Genomic DNA, 17163 nt, shown 5'->3' on the forward strand with positions numbered 1-17163 from the left:
AGTGGTTTGCGTCTTTGTGCGAGTCCATCCACTCTATCTAGGTTGACCAAATCCTGGTGGCTTGTTGTTTCCATAGTGTTTTTGGATGATTATTTTGGCAAGGTTGGTAGTGATGTCCTCTCTGTCATTTCTGTTGTCAAGTCCCTTGATTCTGTTCTCCTTCCCCGCCCCCCCCCCCCCCCCCCGCTTCCTGTGGATAAACGTTTTGTCAGGTTGACTGAGTTTTCAAGCCCTGTAGTTTGGTCTCACTGAATGTCTGTTGTGATATTTGCTGTGCCGTTGGGTTGATTTCCGTGAATCTTTTTCCTCCTTCCAGTTTCTTAAGATGTACTTTGCTGTTCTAGTGTTTGAAGGCAAAATTGGGTGTATGGCTCCTCGGATGTCTGCATTCTGTAATATATACCTGTATAGCAATACAGTTTCTCATGTGAAATTAGTCCTGACAACATGGAAAACTGTATGGATGTAGCCACTACTGGGAACATATTGAAGGAAAGGAAGTCATGGTGTAGACAGAGAGGTTTTCACAGGCCTCTGCTTATTACTGCAGTAGGATGCACAGTAGCCAGGCTATGCAGTCTGTATATGCATGTCATGGTGTCCATAGCCCATAATGCCTTTATTCAGTCTTCAGGGGATCGGCATGTTGGCTGATTGCATATCTTTGCTGTTGTGAAGTGAGCTGTAGTGAATACGGGGGCAGAGATCACTCTTTTTTTCGTATGCTGATTTCATTTCCCTTGGGTGTATTCCCAGGGGTGGAATGGCTGGCTCATATGGTACGCCTGCATTCAGATTTCTGACTTACCTCCATACTGCCTTCCACAGGGGCGATACCAGTTTACATTCCCACCAGCAGTGGATGAGGGTGCCTTTCCCCCCACATCCTCAAGGCCGTTGTCGTATCGACTTGCATTTCCCTGATGGCTAGTGATCCTGAGCATTTCTGCATGTGTTTGCTGGCCATTTAGATTTGCTTTCTTGAAATATTTAGCCTGTTGAAGTCCCTTGCCCATTTCTTGAGTGGGTGGTTTGTTTTGCTGGTGTTGAGTTTCTTGAAAGGCTCCGGCAGTTGATTCTTTATCAGTTGCATGCTTTGCAACTGTCAGTTTGCCTCTTCCCTTTGCTGAGTGTGTCTTTGGCAGTGCAGAAGCTGCTCAATTTGTTGTTGTTGTGTTTTATTTAATCATTTTTTTTGGATTCCTCTTCTATTTCATTCTTTAATCTTTTGTGATTCTCAGCTATTGCACATCCTTGGTTAAATTGATTCCAAGCTACTGTCTTGTCTTTGTAGCTATGTGAACGGGATTGGTCTTTTGAAGTCCTTTCTCAGCCATGCCATTGTCTGTGTATACAATAGGCTGCTGATGTTCTCTCCTGCCACTTTAGCACACCCTCCTCTGAGTTTTGATAGTGTCTTAGTGGCATCTTTTGGATCTCCTATATATATAGATCATGTCATCTGCAAATAGGGATAGTTGGACTTCCCCCCTCCGAATATGTAACGAACATTGAGCAGTGAGAGGAAAAAGTACCAACATGATAATGTGCACGCCGAAAATGTCCACAGTGACCTCAGATGCTTCCTTTCTGTATTCTCTCTTGCTTTGTGGAAGGCACGATTTGGTCTATTTCCAACAGGATCCATGCTTTAAAGGCAGGGCTAGACTGTGGAGGGCGGGGACTGGGAAGCAGAGCTGTGTTCCGTGGAGAACGCTGTAGATCACAGGTGTTTCAAGTCCTTGTGCCAGTGGGTACGTTAAGTGTCTGAATACGTAAATTCCAAACATTTCCTCATGTGCAAGTCAGAGATAATGCCCCACAGAATGTTTGTAAGGAAGAAGAGAATGACTGGGTGCCACAATCTTTTCTAAGAGCGAGTTAAACTCTTTTTCAAATTCTGGGTTAATAGGGTAGGTAATGCATATAATACCAAATTCTAAAAAAACTCTAGTAGCTGGCCTTGATGTGGTATTTTATTTGTAGCAATGTCTTCCTTTCTGAATTTCTTTACTTTTCTTGAAGATCTCTTTTATTTATTCGACCTTGAGAGTTACACACAGAGGAGATGAGAGGGAGGCAGGGAGGCAGGGAGGGAGGGAGGAAGGGAAGGAGGTAGGGAAGGAGGGAGTGAGGGAGGGAGGGAAGAAGTCTTCCATCTGCAGGTCCATTACCCAATTGGCTTCAATGGGCGTAGCTGAGAGTATCTGAAGCCAGGAGGCAGGAGCCTCGCTGAGATGTCCTCATGGGTGCAGAGGCACAAGGACTTGGGGCGTCTCTTGCTGCCTTCCCAGACCGCAGCAGAGAGCTGCGTCGGAAGTGGAGCAGCCGTACTCGAACTGGCGCCCATATGGGAAGCCGGCACTGCGGGCGGTGGCTTTACCCGCTACCTCACAGTGCCAACCTTCCCGGAAGCCGTGCGCCGTGGGATCCAGCTGTCTGCTAAGCTGCCTGGGAAAGCAGAGGGAGACGGCCCAAGGACTTAGGCCCCTGGGGCCCAGAATGGAGTGCCGGGTAAAGGCCCTGGCTTCTGCTTCAGCCCCTGGCTTCTGTCCCAGTCCCGGCCTTTGTAGCCACCGCGGGGGTGAACCCCCAGATGGACGATCACTCAGAGACAGAGAGAGAGAGATTGAGAGAGACAGACAGTCAGACAGACAGCTGGCGATGCCCCCTGCACTGCCTGTCTCCCCAAGCGGCTGCAACGAAAGGCCAGTGCTGGGCCAGGCAGAAGCGTGGAGGCAGGAGCTCCATTGAGGACTGCCACGAGGCAGGAAGGTGGAGCCCAAAGAACCTGGGCCATCAGCGTCTGCGTCCCTGGTCGCAGCCTGGAGGGGCGGACTGGAAGCGGCCCTGGGGCTTTGGACGCTGGATGCAGCAGTGTGCAGGTGCGTCCTGGGGTGCCATGGTGACGGCCCGTGGGGAGTGCGCCTGCGCCTGGCGCTGTGACCCGGAAGTGCACCCGCACGCCCTGCGCCAACGGCCGGCCCCACGGTGCTCCGCTGGCAGTCAGCGCTGCGGGTCCGCTCCTGCTGGAGAGCCTGCGCAAGCGGTGAGCAGATGAGCCGTCCTTGATGCTGCTGGCCAGGCCTGACGGAGAACCAGCGGCCCCAGGGTCAGGCTGGGATCAGAGAGGCTGCGTGTCCGAGGCTGCCGCGCCGTTTCCCAGGCGCGTGGCTCTTCTTTGGTTCCTTCCGGAAGCAACGGCCTTCGCGGACCTGTGACCCGGCAGCAGCCCGGGCCCCCGTCGGAGGTGAGTGACGCGCGCGGCTGTTGCGGTTACCCGCTGGGCGTCTTGGCTGCCCGCGTGCCTCTTGCTCTTGGGTCCCGAAGGCGCGGGTGGAGTCGCGGTGGTGCTGTGCGGACGGTCTGGAAGGGTCCCCAGGGTGCGAGCAGCTGTGCGAGAGCAGAGGTGGCTCGGTCTCCTCCCGGAAGGGCCCCGCGTTCCCGTCGCTTTGCTTTCTGAGAGCCCAGCCGCCCTGCTCTAGACCTCCGAGACTGTTGCTGGGAGGATGGAGAGCGAAAGCGCGTGTCTGTTTGCTGGTCTCGGAGGCCAGCTTCGGGTTCCTCGCGTTGGGTGTGATGTCAGCGCTCTGTGGGCTGTTCATGAAAGAGCCTTGTCAGGCCGAGGTGTACGTTCCGTTCCTGATCTGATGGTTTGTGTTTTAGTATCGCAAAAGTCACGGAGGTTTTTATGAACGAGGTTTGCTGTGTCTGTCGGGATAGTTTGTGGGCTTTGCCCATGTGTGTTCTGTTCTGGGATCGATTGATTGTGTAGGGTAGCCACCCTTGCATTTGCAGAGTAACTCTCGGTTGCGCACAGTGTGCTAAGCTTTGGTTGTGCTTCTGGATGGCGTCTGGTAATATTTTGTTGTGGCATGTGACACATTCGTGACGGATCTGTGTGTGCCATTTTCCTTATGATGTGCTTGTGTTGGATGCTGGGATAAGGCTGCTCTGATGGGATGAAATGGAAGGCTTTTCCTCTTCATCTGCGTGTCGGAAGGGTTTGCGAATCACGGATTTTAATCGTCTTTTTCCATGGGCGTTCTCACCGGTGGAGCCATCTGGTCCTGGACTTTTCTTCATGTCTGTCTGGTTTGTTTGGTTCGGGTTCCCTGCTACTACAGTGTCTTTGCAAATTATAGGTGTATTCCGAGTCTCTTGTTTCACTGTACCCAGTTTTAGTGGTTTGCGTCTTTGTGCGAGTCCATCCACTCTATCTAGGTTGACCAAATCCTGGTGGCTTGTTGTTTCCATAGTGTTTTTGGATGATTATTTTGGCAAGGTTGGTAGTGATGTCCTCTCTGTCATTTCTGTTGTCAAGTCCCTTGATTCTGTTCTCCTTCCCCGCCCCCCCCCCCCCCCCCGCTTCCTGTGGATAAACGTTTTGTCAGGTTGACTGAGTTTTCAAGCCCTGTAGTTTGGTCTCACTGAATGTCTGTTGTGATATTTGCTGTGCCGTTGGGTTGATTTCCGTGAATCTTTTTCCTCCTTCCAGTTTCTTAAGATGTACTTTGCTGTTCTAGTGTTTGAAGGCAAAATTGGGTGTATGGCTCCTCGGATGTCTGCATTCTGTAATATATACCTGTATAGCAATACAGTTTCTCATGTGAAATTAGTCCTGACAACATGGAAAACTGTATGGATGTAGCCACTACTGGGAACATATTGAAGGAAAGGAAGTCATGGTGTAGACAGAGAGGTTTTCACAGGCCTCTGCTTATTACTGCAGTAGGATGCACAGTAGCCAGGCTATGCAGTCTGTATATGCATGTCATGGTGTCCATAGCCCATAATGCCTTTATTCAGTCTTCAGGGGATCGGCATGTTGGCTGATTGCATATCTTTGCTGTTGTGAAGTGAGCTGTAGTAAATACGGGGGCAGAGATCACTCTTTTTTTCGTATGCTGATTTCATTTCCCTTGGGTGTATTCCCAGGGGTGGAATGGCTGGCTCATATGGTACGCCTGCATTCAGATTTCTGACTTACCTCCATACTGCCTTCCACAGGGGCGATACCAGTTTACATTCCCACCAGCAGTGGATGAGGGTGCCTTTCCCCCCACATCCTCAAGGCCGTTGTCGTATCGACTTGCATTTCCCTGATGGCTAGTGATCCTGAGCATTTCTGCATGTGTTTGCTGGCCATTTAGATTTGCTTTCTTGAAATATTTAGCCTGTTGAAGTCCCTTGCCCATTTCTTGAGTGGGTGGTTTGTTTTGCTGGTGTTGAGTTTCTTGAAAGGCTCCGGCAGTTGATTCTTTATCAGTTGCATGCTTTGCAACTGTCAGTTTGCCTCTTCCCTTTGCTGAGTGTGTCTTTGGCAGTGCAGAAGCTGCTCAATTTGTTGTTGTTGTGTTTTATTTAATCATTTTTTTTGGATTCCTCTTCTATTTCATTCTTTAATCTTTTGTGATTCTCAGCTATTGCACATCCTTGGTTAAATTGATTCCAAGCTACTGTCTTGTCTTTGTAGCTATGTGAACGGGATTGGTCTTTTGAAGTCCTTTCTCAGCCATGCCATTGTCTGTGTATACAATAGGCTGCTGATGTTCTCTCCTGCCACTTTAGCACACCCTCCTCTGAGTTTTGATAGTGTCTTAGTGGCATCTTTTGGATCTCCTATATATATAGATCATGTCATCTGCAAATAGGGATAGTTGGACTTCCCCCCTCCGAATATGTAACGAACATTGAGCAGTGAGAGGAAAAAGTACCAACATGATAATGTGCACGCCGAAAATGTCCACAGTGACCTCAGATGCTTCCTTTCTGTATTCTCTCTTGCTTTGTGGAAGGCACGATTTGGTCTATTTCCAACAGGATCCATGCTTTAAAGGCAGGGCTAGACTGTGGAGGGCGGTGACTGGGAAGCAGAGCTGTGTTCCGTGGAGAACGCTGTAGATCACAGGTGTTTCAAGTCCTTGTGCCAGTGGGTACGTTAAGTGTCTGAATACGTAAATTCCAAACATTTCCTCATGTGCAAGTCAGAGATAATGCCCCACAGAATGTTTGTAAGGAAGAAGAGAATGACTGGGTGCCACAATCTTTTCTAAGAGCGAGTTAAACTCTTTTTCAAATTCTGGGTTAATAGGGTAGGTAATGCATATAATACCAAATTCTAAAAAAACTCTAGTAGCTGGCCTTGATGTGGTATTTTATTTGTAGCAATGTCTTCCTTTCTGAATTTCTTTACTTTTCTTGAAGATCTCTTTTATTTATTCGACCTTGAGAGTTACACACAGAGGAGATGAGAGGGAGGCAGGGAGGCAGGGAGGGAGGGAGGAAGGGAAGGAGGTAGGGAAGGAGGGAGTGAGGGAGGGAGGGAAGAAGTCTTCCATCTGCAGGTCCATTACCCAATTGGCTTCAATGGGCGTAGCTGAGAGTATCTGAAGCCAGGAGGCAGGAGCCTCGCTGAGATGTCCTCATGGGTGCAGAGGCACAAGGACTTGGGGCGTCTCTTGCTGCCTTCCCAGACCGCAGCAGAGAGCTGCGTCGGAAGTGGAGCAGCCGTACTCGAACTGGCGCCCATATGGGAAGCCGGCACTGCGGGCGGTGGCTTTACCCGCTACCTCACAGTGCCAACCTTCCCGGAAGCCGTGCGCCGTGGGATCCAGCTGTCTGCTAAGCTGCCTGGGAAAGCAGAGGGAGACGGCCCAAGGACTTAGGCCCCTGGGGCCCAGAATGGAGTGCCGGGTAAAGGCCCTGGCTTCTGCTTCAGCCCCTGGCTTCTGTCCCAGTCCCGGCCTTTGTAGCCACCGCGGGGGTGAACCCCCAGATGGACGATCACTCAGAGACAGAGAGAGAGAGATTGAGAGAGACAGACAGTCAGACAGACAGCTGGCGATGCCCCCTGCACTGCCTGTCTCCCCAAGCGGCTGCAACGAAAGGCCAGTGCTGGGCCAGGCAGAAGCGTGGAGGCAGGAGCTCCATTGAGGACTGCCACGAGGCAGGAAGGTGGAGCCCAAAGAACCTGGGCCATCAGCGTCTGCGTCCCTGGTCGCAGCCTGGAGGGGCGGACTGGAAGCGGCCCTGGGGCTTTGGACGCTGGATGCAGCAGTGTGCAGGTGCGTCCTGGGGTGCCATGGTGACGGCCCGTGGGGAGTGCGCCTGCGCCTGGCGCTGTGACCCGGAAGTGCACCCGCACGCCCTGCGCCAACGGCCGGCCCCACGGTGCTCCGCTGGCAGTCAGCGCTGCGGGTCCGCTCCTGCTGGAGAGCCTGCGCAAGCGGTGAGCAGATGAGCCGTCCTTGATGCTGCTGGCCAGGCCTGACGGAGAACCAGCGGCCCCAGGGTCAGGCTGGGATCAGAGAGGCTGCGTGTCCGAGGCTGCCGCGCCGTTTCCCAGGCGCGTGGCTCTTCTTTGGTTCCTTCCGGAAGCAACGGCCTTCGCGGACCTGTGACCCGGCAGCAGCCCGGGCCCCCGTCGGAGGTGAGTGACGCGCGCGGCTGTTGCGGTTACCCGCTGGGCGTCTTGGCTGCCCGCGTGCCTCTTGCTCTTGGGTCCCGAAGGCGCGGGTGGAGTCGCGGTGGTGCTGTGCGGACGGTCTGGAAGGGTCCCCAGGGTGCGAGCAGCTGTGCGAGAGCAGAGGTGGCTCGGTCTCCTCCCGGAAGGGCCCCGCGTTCCCGTCGCTTTGCTTTCTGAGGGCCCAGCCGCCCTGCTCTAGACCTCCGAGACTGTTGCTGGGAGGATGGAGAGCGAAAGCGCGTGTCTGTTTGCTGGTCTCGGAGGCCAGCTTCGGGTTCCTCGCGTTGGGTGTGATGTCAGCGCTCTGTGGGCTGTTCATGAAAGAGCCTTGTCAGGCCGAGGTGTACGTTCCGTTCCTGATCTGATGGTTTGTGTTTTAGTATCGCAAAAGTCACGGAGGTTTTTATGAACGAGGTTTGCTGTGTCTGTCGGGATAGTTTGTGGGCTTTGCCCATGTGTGTTCTGTTCTGGGATCGATTGATTGTGTAGGGTAGCCACCCTTGCATTTGCAGAGTAACTCTCGGTTGCGCACAGTGTGCTAAGCTTTGGTTGTGCTTCTGGATGGCGTCTGGTAATATTTTGTTGTGGCATGTGACACATTCGTGACGGATCTGTGTGTGCCATTTTCCTTATGATGTGCTTGTGTTGGATGCTGGGATAAGGCTGCTCTGATGGGATGAAATGGAAGGCTTTTCCTCTTCATCTGCGTGTCGGAAGGGTTTGCGAATCACGGATTTTAATCGTCTTTTTCCATGGGCGTTCTCACCGGTGGAGCCATCTGGTCCTGGACTTTTCTTCATGTCTGTCTGGTTTGTTTGGTTCGGGTTCCCTGCTACTACAGTGTCTTTGCAAATTATAGGTGTATTCCGAGTCTCTTGTTTCACTGTACCCAGTTTTAGTGGTTTGCGTCTTTGTGCGAGTCCATCCACTCTATCTAGGTTGACCAAATCCTGGTGGCTTGTTGTTTCCATAGTGTTTTTGGATGATTATTTTGGCAAGGTTGGTAGTGATGTCCTCTCTGTCATTTCTGTTGTCAAGTCCCTTGATTCTGTTCTCCTTCCCCGCCCCCCCCCCCCCCCGCTTCCTGTGGATAAACGTTTTGTCAGGTTGACTGAGTTTTCAAGCCCTGTAGTTTGGTCTCACTGAATGTCTGTTGTGATATTTGCTGTGCCGTTGGGTTGATTTCCGTGAATCTTTTTCCTCCTTCCAGTTTCTTAAGATGTACTTTGCTGTTCTAGTGTTTGAAGGCAAAATTGGGTGTATGGCTCCTCGGATGTCTGCATTCTGTAATATATACCTGTATAGCAATACAGTTTCTCATGTGAAATTAGTCCTGACAACATGGAAAACTGTATGGATGTAGCCACTACTGGGAACATATTGAAGGAAAGGAAGTCATGGTGTAGACAGAGAGGTTTTCACAGGCCTCTGCTTATTACTGCAGTAGGATGCACAGTAGCCAGGCTATGCAGTCTGTATATGCATGTCATGGTGTCCATAGCCCATAATGCCTTTATTCAGTCTTCAGGGGATCGGCATGTTGGCTGATTGCATATCTTTGCTGTTGTGAAGTGAGCTGTAGTAAATACGGGGGCAGAGATCACTCTTTTTTTCGTATGCTGATTTCATTTCCCTTGGGTGTATTCCCAGGGGTGGAATGGCTGGCTCATATGGTACGCCTGCATTCAGATTTCTGACTTACCTCCATACTGCCTTCCACAGGGGCGATACCAGTTTACATTCCCACCAGCAGTGGATGAGGGTGCCTTTCCCCCACATCCTCAAGGCCGTTGTCGTATCGACTTGCATTTCCCTGATGGCTAGTGATCCTGAGCATTTCTGCATGTGTTTGCTGGCCATTTAGATTTGCTTTCTTGAAATATTTAGCCTGTTGAAGTCCCTTGCCCATTTCTTGAGTGGGTGGTTTGTTTTGCTGGTGTTGAGTTTCTTGAAAGGCTCCGGCAGTTGATTCTTTATCAGTTGCATGCTTTGCAACTGTCAGTTTGCCTCTTCCCTTTGCTGAGTGTGTCTTTGGCAGTGCAGAAGCTGCTCAATTTGTTGTTGTTGTGTTTTATTTAATCATTTTTTTTGGATTCCTCTTCTATTTCATTCTTTAATCTTTTGTGATTCTCAGCTATTGCACATCCTTGGTTAAATTGATTCCAAGCTACTGTCTTGTCTTTGTAGCTATGTGAACGGGATTGGTCTTTTGAAGTCCTTTCTCAGCCATGCCATTGTCTGTGTATACAATAGGCTGCTGATGTTCTCTCCTGCCACTTTAGCACACCCTCCTCTGAGTTTTGATAGTGTCTTAGTGGCATCTTTTGGATCTCCTATATATATAGATCATGTCATCTGCAAATAGGGATAGTTGGACTTCCCCCCTCCGAATATGTAACGAACATTGAGCAGTGAGAGGAAAAAGTACCAACATGATAATGTGCACGCCGAAAATGTCCACAGTGACCTCAGATGCTTCCTTTCTGTATTCTCTCTTGCTTTGTGGAAGGCACGATTTGGTCTATTTCCAACAGGATCCATGCTTTAAAGGCAGGGCTAGACTGTGGAGGGCGGGGACTGGGAAGCAGAGCTGTGTTCCGTGGAGAACGCTGTAGATCACAGGTGTTTCAAGTCCTTGTGCCAGTGGGTACGTTAAGTGTCTGAATACGTAAATTCCAAACATTTCCTCATGTGCAAGTCAGAGATAATGCCCCACAGAATGTTTGTAAGGAAGAAGAGAATGACTGGGTGCCACAATCTTTTCTAAGAGCGAGTTAAACTCTTTTTCAAATTCTGGGTTAATAGGGTAGGTAATGCATATAATACCAAATTCTAAAAAAACTCTAGTAGCTGGCCTTGATGTGGTATTTTATTTGTAGCAATGTCTTCCTTTCTGAATTTCTTTACTTTTCTTGAAGATCTCTTTTATTTATTCGACCTTGAGAGTTACACACAGAGGAGATGAGAGGGAGGCAGGGAGGCAGGGAGGGAGGGAGGAAGGGAAGGAGGTAGGGAAGGAGGGAGTGAGGGAGGGAGGGAAGAAGTCTTCCATCTGCAGGTCCATTACCCAATTGGCTTCAATGGGCGTAGCTGAGAGTATCTGAAGCCAGGAGGCAGGAGCCTCGCTGAGATGTCCTCATGGGTGCAGAGGCACAAGGACTTGGGGCGTCTCTTGCTGCCTTCCCAGACCGCAGCAGAGAGCTGCGTCGGAAGTGGAGCAGCCGTACTCGAACTGGCGCCCATATGGGAAGCCGGCACTGCGGGCGGTGGCTTTACCCGCTACCTCACAGTGCCAACCTTCCCGGAAGCCGTGCGCCGTGGGATCCAGCTGTCTGCTAAGCTGCCTGGGAAAGCAGAGGGAGACGGCCCAAGGACTTAGGCCCCTGGGGCCCAGAATGGAGTGCCGGGTAAAGGCCCTGGCTTCTGCTTCAGCCCCTGGCTTCTGTCCCAGTCCCGGCCTTTGTAGCCACCGCGGGGGTGAACCCCCAGATGGACGATCACTCAGAGACAGAGAGAGAGAGATTGAGAGAGACAGACAGTCAGACAGACAGCTGGCGATGCCCCCTGCACTGCCTGTCTCCCCAAGCGGCTGCAACGAAAGGCCAGTGCTGGGCCAGGCAGAAGCGTGGAGGCAGGAGCTCCATTGAGGACTGCCACGAGGCAGGAAGGTGGAGCCCAAAGAACCTGGGCCATCAGCGTCTGCGTCCCTGGTCGCAGCCTGGAGGGGCGGACTGGAAGCGGCCCTGGGGCTTTGGACGCTGGATGCAGCAGTGTGCAGGTGCGTCCTGGGGTGCCATGGTGACGGCCCGTGGGGAGTGCGCCTGCGCCTGGCGCTGTGACCCGGAAGTGCACCCGCACGCCCTGCGCCAACGGCCGGCCCCACGGTGCTCCGCTGGCAGTCAGCGCTGCGGGTCCGCTCCTGCTGGAGAGCCTGCGCAAGCGGTGAGCAGATGAGCCGTCCTTGATGCTGCTGGCCAGGCCTGACGGAGAACCAGCGGCCCCAGGGTCAGGCTGGGATCAGAGAGGCTGCGTGTCCGAGGCTGCCGCGCCGTTTCCCAGGCGCGTGGCTCTTCTTTGGTTCCTTCCGGAAGCAACGGCCTTCGCGGACCTGTGACCCGGCAGCAGCCCGGGCCCCCGTCGGAGGTGAGTGACGCGCGCGGCTGTTGCGGTTACCCGCTGGGCGTCTTGGCTGCCCGCGTGCCTCTTGCTCTTGGGTCCCGAAGGCGCGGGTGGAGTCGCGGTGGTGCTGTGCGGACGGTCTGGAAGGGTCCCCAGGGTGCGAGCAGCTGTGCGAGAGCAGAGGTGGCTCGGTCTCCTCCCGGAAGGGCCCCGCGTTCCCGTCGCTTTGCTTTCTGAGGGCCCAGCCGCCCTGCTCTAGACCTCCGAGACTGTTGCTGGGAGGATGGAGAGCGAAAGCGCGTGTCTGTTTGCTGGTCTCGGAGGCCAGCTTCGGGTTCCTCGCGTTGGGTGTGATGTCAGCGCTCTGTGGGCTGTTCATGAAAGAGCCTTGTCAGGCCGAGGTGTACGTTCCGTTCCTGATCTGATGGTTTGTGTTTTAGTATCGCAAAAGTCACGGAGGTTTTTATGAACGAGGTTTGCTGTGTCTGTCGGGATAGTTTGTGGGCTTTGCCCATGTGTGTTCTGTTCTGGGATCGATTGATTGTGTAGGGTAGCCACCCTTGCATTTGCAGAGTAACTCTCGGTTGCGCACAGTGTGCTAAGCTTTGGTTGTGCTTCTGGATGGCGTCTGGTAATATTTTGTTGTGGCATGTGACACATTCGTGACGGATCTGTGTGTGCCATTTTCCTTATGATGTGCTTGTGTTGGATGCTGGGATAAGGCTGCTCTGATGGGATGAAATGGAAGGCTTTTCCTCTTCATCTGCGTGTCGGAAGGGTTTGCGAATCACGGATTTTAATCGTCTTTTTCCATGGGCGTTCTCACCGGTGGAGCCATCTGGTCCTGGACTTTTCTTCATGTCTGTCTGGTTTGTTTGGTTCGGGTTCCCTGCTACTACAGTGTCTTTGCAAATTATAGGTGTATTCCGAGTCTCTTGTTTCACTGTACCCAGTTTTAGTGGTTTGCGTCTTTGTGCGAGTCCATCCACTCTATCTAGGTTGACCAAATCCTGGTGGCTTGTTGTTTCCATAGTGTTTTTGGATGATTATTTTGGCAAGGTTGGTAGTGATGTCCTCTCTGTCATTTCTGTTGTCAAGTCCCTTGATTCTGTTCTCCTTCCCCGCCCCCCCCCCCCCCGCTTCCTGTGGATAAACGTTTTGTCAGGTTGACTGAGTTTTCAAGCCCTGTAGTTTGGTCTCACTGAATGTCTGTTGTGATATTTGCTGTGCCGTTGGGTTGATTTCCGTGAATCTTTTTCCTCCTTCCAGTTTCTTAAGATGTACTTTGCTGTTCTAGTGTTTGAAGGCAAAATTGGGTGTATGGCTCCTCGGATGTCTGCATTCTGTAATATATACCTGTATAGCAATACAGTTTCTCATGTGAAATTAGTCCTGACAACATGGAAAACTGTATGGATGTAGCCACTACTGGGAACATATTGAAGGAAAGGAAGTCATGGTGTAGACAGAGAGGTTTTCACAGGCCTCTGCTTATTACTGCAGTAGGATGCACAGTAGCCAGGCTATGCAGTCTGTATATGCATGTCATGGTGTCCATAGCCCATAATGCCTTTATTCAGTCTTCAGGGGATCGGCATGTTGGCTGATTGCATATCTTTGCTGTTGTGAAGTGAGCTGTAGTGAATACGGGGGCAGAGATCACTCTTTTTTTCGTATGCTGATTTCATTTCCCTTGGGTGTATTCCCAGGGGTGGAATGGCTGGCTCATATGGTACGCCTGCATTCAGATTTCTGACTTACCTCCATACTGCCTTCCACAGGGGCGATACCAGTTTACATTCCCACCAGCAGTGGATGAGGGTGCCTTTCCCCCCACATCCTCAAGGCCGTTGTCGTATCGACTTGCATTTCCCTGATGGCTAGTGATCCTGAGCATTTCTGCATGTGTTTGCTGGCCATTTAGATTTGCTTTCTTGAAATATTTAGCCTGTTGAAGTCCCTTGCCCATTTCTTGAGTGGGTGGTTTGTTTTGCTGGTGTTGAGTTTCTTGAAAGGCTCCGGCAGTTGATTCTTTATCAGTTGCATGCTTTGCAACTGTCAGTTTGCCTCTTCCCTTTGCTGAGTGTGTCTTTGGCAGTGCAGAAGCTGCTCAATTTGTTGTTGTTGTGTTTTATTTAATCATTTTTTTTGGATTCCTCTTCTATTTCATTCTTTAATCTTTTGTGATTCTCAGCTATTGCACATCCTTGGTTAAATTGATTCCAAGCTACTGTCTTGTCTTTGTAGCTATGTGAACGGGATTGGTCTTTTGAAGTCCTTTCTCAGCCATGCCATTGTCTGTGTATACAATAGGCTGCTGATGTTCTCTCCTGCCACTTTAGCACACCCTCCTCTGAGTTTTGATAGTGTCTTAGTGGCATCTTTTGGATCTCCTATATATATAGATCATGTCATCTGCAAATAGGGATAGTTGGACTTCCCCCCTCCGAATATGTAACGAACATTGAGCAGTGAGAGGAAAAAGTACCAACATGATAATGTGCACGCCGAAAATGTCCACAGTGACCTCAGATGCTTCCTTTCTGTATTCTCTCTTGCTTTGTGGAAGGCACGATTTGGTCTATTTCCAACAGGATCCATGCTTTAAAGGCAGGGCTAGACTGTGGAGGGCGGGGACTGGGAAGCAGAGCTGTGTTCCGTGGAGAACGCTGTAGATCACAGGTGTTTCAAGTCCTTGTGCCAGTGGGTACGTTAAGTGTCTGAATACGTAAATTCCAAACATTTCCTCATGTGCAAGTCAGAGATAATGCCCCACAGAATGTTTGTAAGGAAGAAGAGAATGACTGGGTGCCACAATCTTTTCTAAGAGCGAGTTAAACTCTTTTTCAAATTCTGGGTTAATAGGGTAGGTAATGCATATAATACCAAATTCTAAAAAAACTCTAGTAGCTGGCCTTGATGTGGTATTTTATTTGTAGCAATGTCTTCCTTTCTGAATTTCTTTACTTTTCTTGAAGATCTCTTTTATTTATTCGACCTTGAGAGTTACACACAGAGGAGATGAGAGGGAGGCAGGGAGGCAGGGAGGGAGGGAGGAAGGGAAGGAGGTAGGGAAGGAGGGAGTGAGGGAGGGAGGGAAGAAGTCTTCCATCTGCAGGTCCATTACCCAATTGGCTTCAATGGGCGTAGCTGAGAGTATCTGAAGCCAGGAGGCAGGAGCCTCGCTGAGATGTCCTCATGGGTGCAGAGGCACAAGGACTTGGGGCGTCTCTTGCTGCCTTCCCAGACCGCAGCAGAGAGCTGCGTCGGAAGTGGAGCAGCCGTACTCGAACTGGCGCCCATATGGGAAGCCGGCACTGCGGGCGGTGGCTTTACCCGCTACCTCACAGTGCCAACCTTCCCGGAAGCCGTGCGCCGTGGGATCCAGCTGTCTGCTAAGCTGCCTGGGAAAGCAGAGGGAGACGGCCCAAGGACTTAGGCCCCTGGGGCCCAGAATGGAGTGCCGGGTAAAGGCCCTGGCTTCTGCTTCAGCCCCTGGCTTCTGTCCCAGTCCCGGCCTTTGTAGCCACCGCGGGGGTGAACCCCCAGATGGACGATCACTCAGAGACAGAGAGAGAGAGATTGAGAGAGACAGACAGTCAGACAGACAGCTGGCGATGCCCCCTGCACTGCCTGTCTCCCCAAGCGGCTGCAACGAAAGGCCAGTGCTGGGCCAGGCAGAAGCGTGGAGGCAGGAGCTCCATTGAGGACTGCCACGAGGCAGGAAGGTGGAGCCCAAAGAACCTGGGCCATCAGCGTCTGCGTCCCTGGTCGCAGCCTGGAGGGGCGGACTGGAAGCGGCCCTGGGGCTTTGGACGCTGGATGCAGCAGTGTGCAGGTGCGTCCTGGGGTGCCATGGTGACGGCCCGTGGGGAGTGCGCCTGCGCCTGGCGCTGTGACCCGGAAGTGCACCCGCACGCCCTGCGCCAACGGCCGGCCCCACGGTGCTCCGCTGGCAGTCAGCGCTGCGGGTCCGCTCCTGCTGGAGAGCCTGCGCAAGCGGTGAGCAGATGAGCCGTCCTTGATGCTGCTGGCCAGGCCTGACGGAGAACCAGCGGCCCCAGGGTCAGGCTGGGATCAGAGAGGCTGCGTGTCCGAGGCTGCCGCGCCGTTTCCCAGGCGCGTGGCTCTTCTTTGGTTCCTTCCGGAAGCAACGGCCTTCGCGGACCTGTGACCCGGCAGCAGCCCGGGCCCCCGTCGGAGGTGAGTGACGCGCGCGGCTGTTGCGGTTACCCGCTGGGCGTCTTGGCTGCCCGCGTGCCTCTTGCTCTTGGGTCCCGAAGGCGCGGGTGGAGTCGCGGTGGTGCTGTGCGGACGGTCTGGAAGGGTCCCCAGGGTGCGAGCAGCTGTGCGAGAGCAGAGGTGGCTCGGTCTCCTCCCGGAAGGGCCCCGCGTTCCCGTCGCTTTGCTTTCTGAGGGCCCAGCCGCCCTGCTCTAGACCTCCGAGACTGTTGCTGGGAGGATGGAGAGCGAAAGCGCGTGTCTGTTTGCTGGTCTCGGAGGCCAGCTTCGGGTTCCTCGCGTTGGGTGTGATGTCAGTGCTCTGTGGGCTGTTCATGAAAGAGCCTTGTCAGGCCGACGTGTACGTTCCAAGGCTCCTGGCTCTTGGCTTCAGTCTGGCACAGCCCTGGCCATTTTGTCCTTTTGGGGAGTGAACTAGTGTATGGAAGACCTTTCTCTTTCTGTATCTCTGCCTCTCTTTCGGTAACTCTGCCTTTAAAACATATGAAATATTTTAAAACAAGAACCTTTAACCATTCAAAGAAAGGATCAAGTAGAAAGAAAAAGAATCTTGGTGACGCACAGTACTCACTGACCTAAAACCTTGACTGAAATTTTTGTTGAAGTTTTCTGATAAAGTGTTCACCAGAAATCACACATATTGACTTGTGTGAGGTGAGCTGGTAGATATTTTTGAAAGTATTAAAATCACTTCTGCTAGTTTTTACACGATGTACCTGTTATTTTCTTGAGCTACTCGAGAGCTCTTGGGTAAAGATGTTATTACTGGCAAAGTGGTCAAACTGCACAGCTCCCGTGGGCACCATTACACTCTGTGACTGGCATTTCCAGGGCTGGTGCTGTGCACACCTGGGATGTCTTGCCCACAGGTGGTGTGGTATCTGCACAATGTCTGCATGATGGTTCTCTTTTCATTTAGATGGTTTGCAGGGTTCCATTAGTGCACAGTCTCTCAAATTGTGACTTTTCAATATTACTCACATGTTTTTCATTCCCCTCGGGGGTTGGGGGAATAGTTGCGGCCCTGAGGGTTTGCCCACTTTTCTAGAGAGAAGGATAGGCCTAACCTTGCCTCTTGGAACTTTCTCTGAGTTAGAAACCTCTTAGAGTAATTATACAATTTTGAAATTTTGTATTTAATGGTGGTTCTTTAAGCAGAGGTATCTTATAAACATAGTGTAGCAATCACAGACTTATTTTTATTATTCTTCTTTTAGTAAAGAGGAGGGAGTAAAGCATTATTGGTCAGTGCACATGGTGCTTAATGTGGAATCTGGAGATGGTGTTTTCTTACTTATATATATTTTATGATTTCCAATTATTGCCAAGAGGTA

General features: G+C 51.6%; 1 protein-coding gene across 2 annotated transcripts in view; it reads left to right on the forward strand.

Moving 5' to 3' along the window:
• Positions 1 to 15533: 15533 nt before the first annotated feature.
• Positions 15534 to 17163, forward strand: part of LOC133754322 (MAP/microtubule affinity-regulating kinase 3-like) — a 134393-nt gene continuing 132763 nt past the window's right edge. For both annotated transcript variants that reach the window (XM_062184782.1, XM_062184781.1), the window contains exon 1: positions 15534 to 15790. The gene's annotated coding sequence lies outside the window, so the exon portion shown is untranslated. The remainder of the gene's footprint in view (positions 15791 to 17163) is intronic.

This window comes from Lepus europaeus (genome assembly GCF_033115175.1).
Source record: "Lepus europaeus isolate LE1 chromosome 21 unlocalized genomic scaffold, mLepTim1.pri SUPER_21_unloc_2, whole genome shotgun sequence".
NCBI lineage: Eukaryota > Metazoa > Chordata > Mammalia > Lagomorpha > Leporidae > Lepus > Lepus europaeus.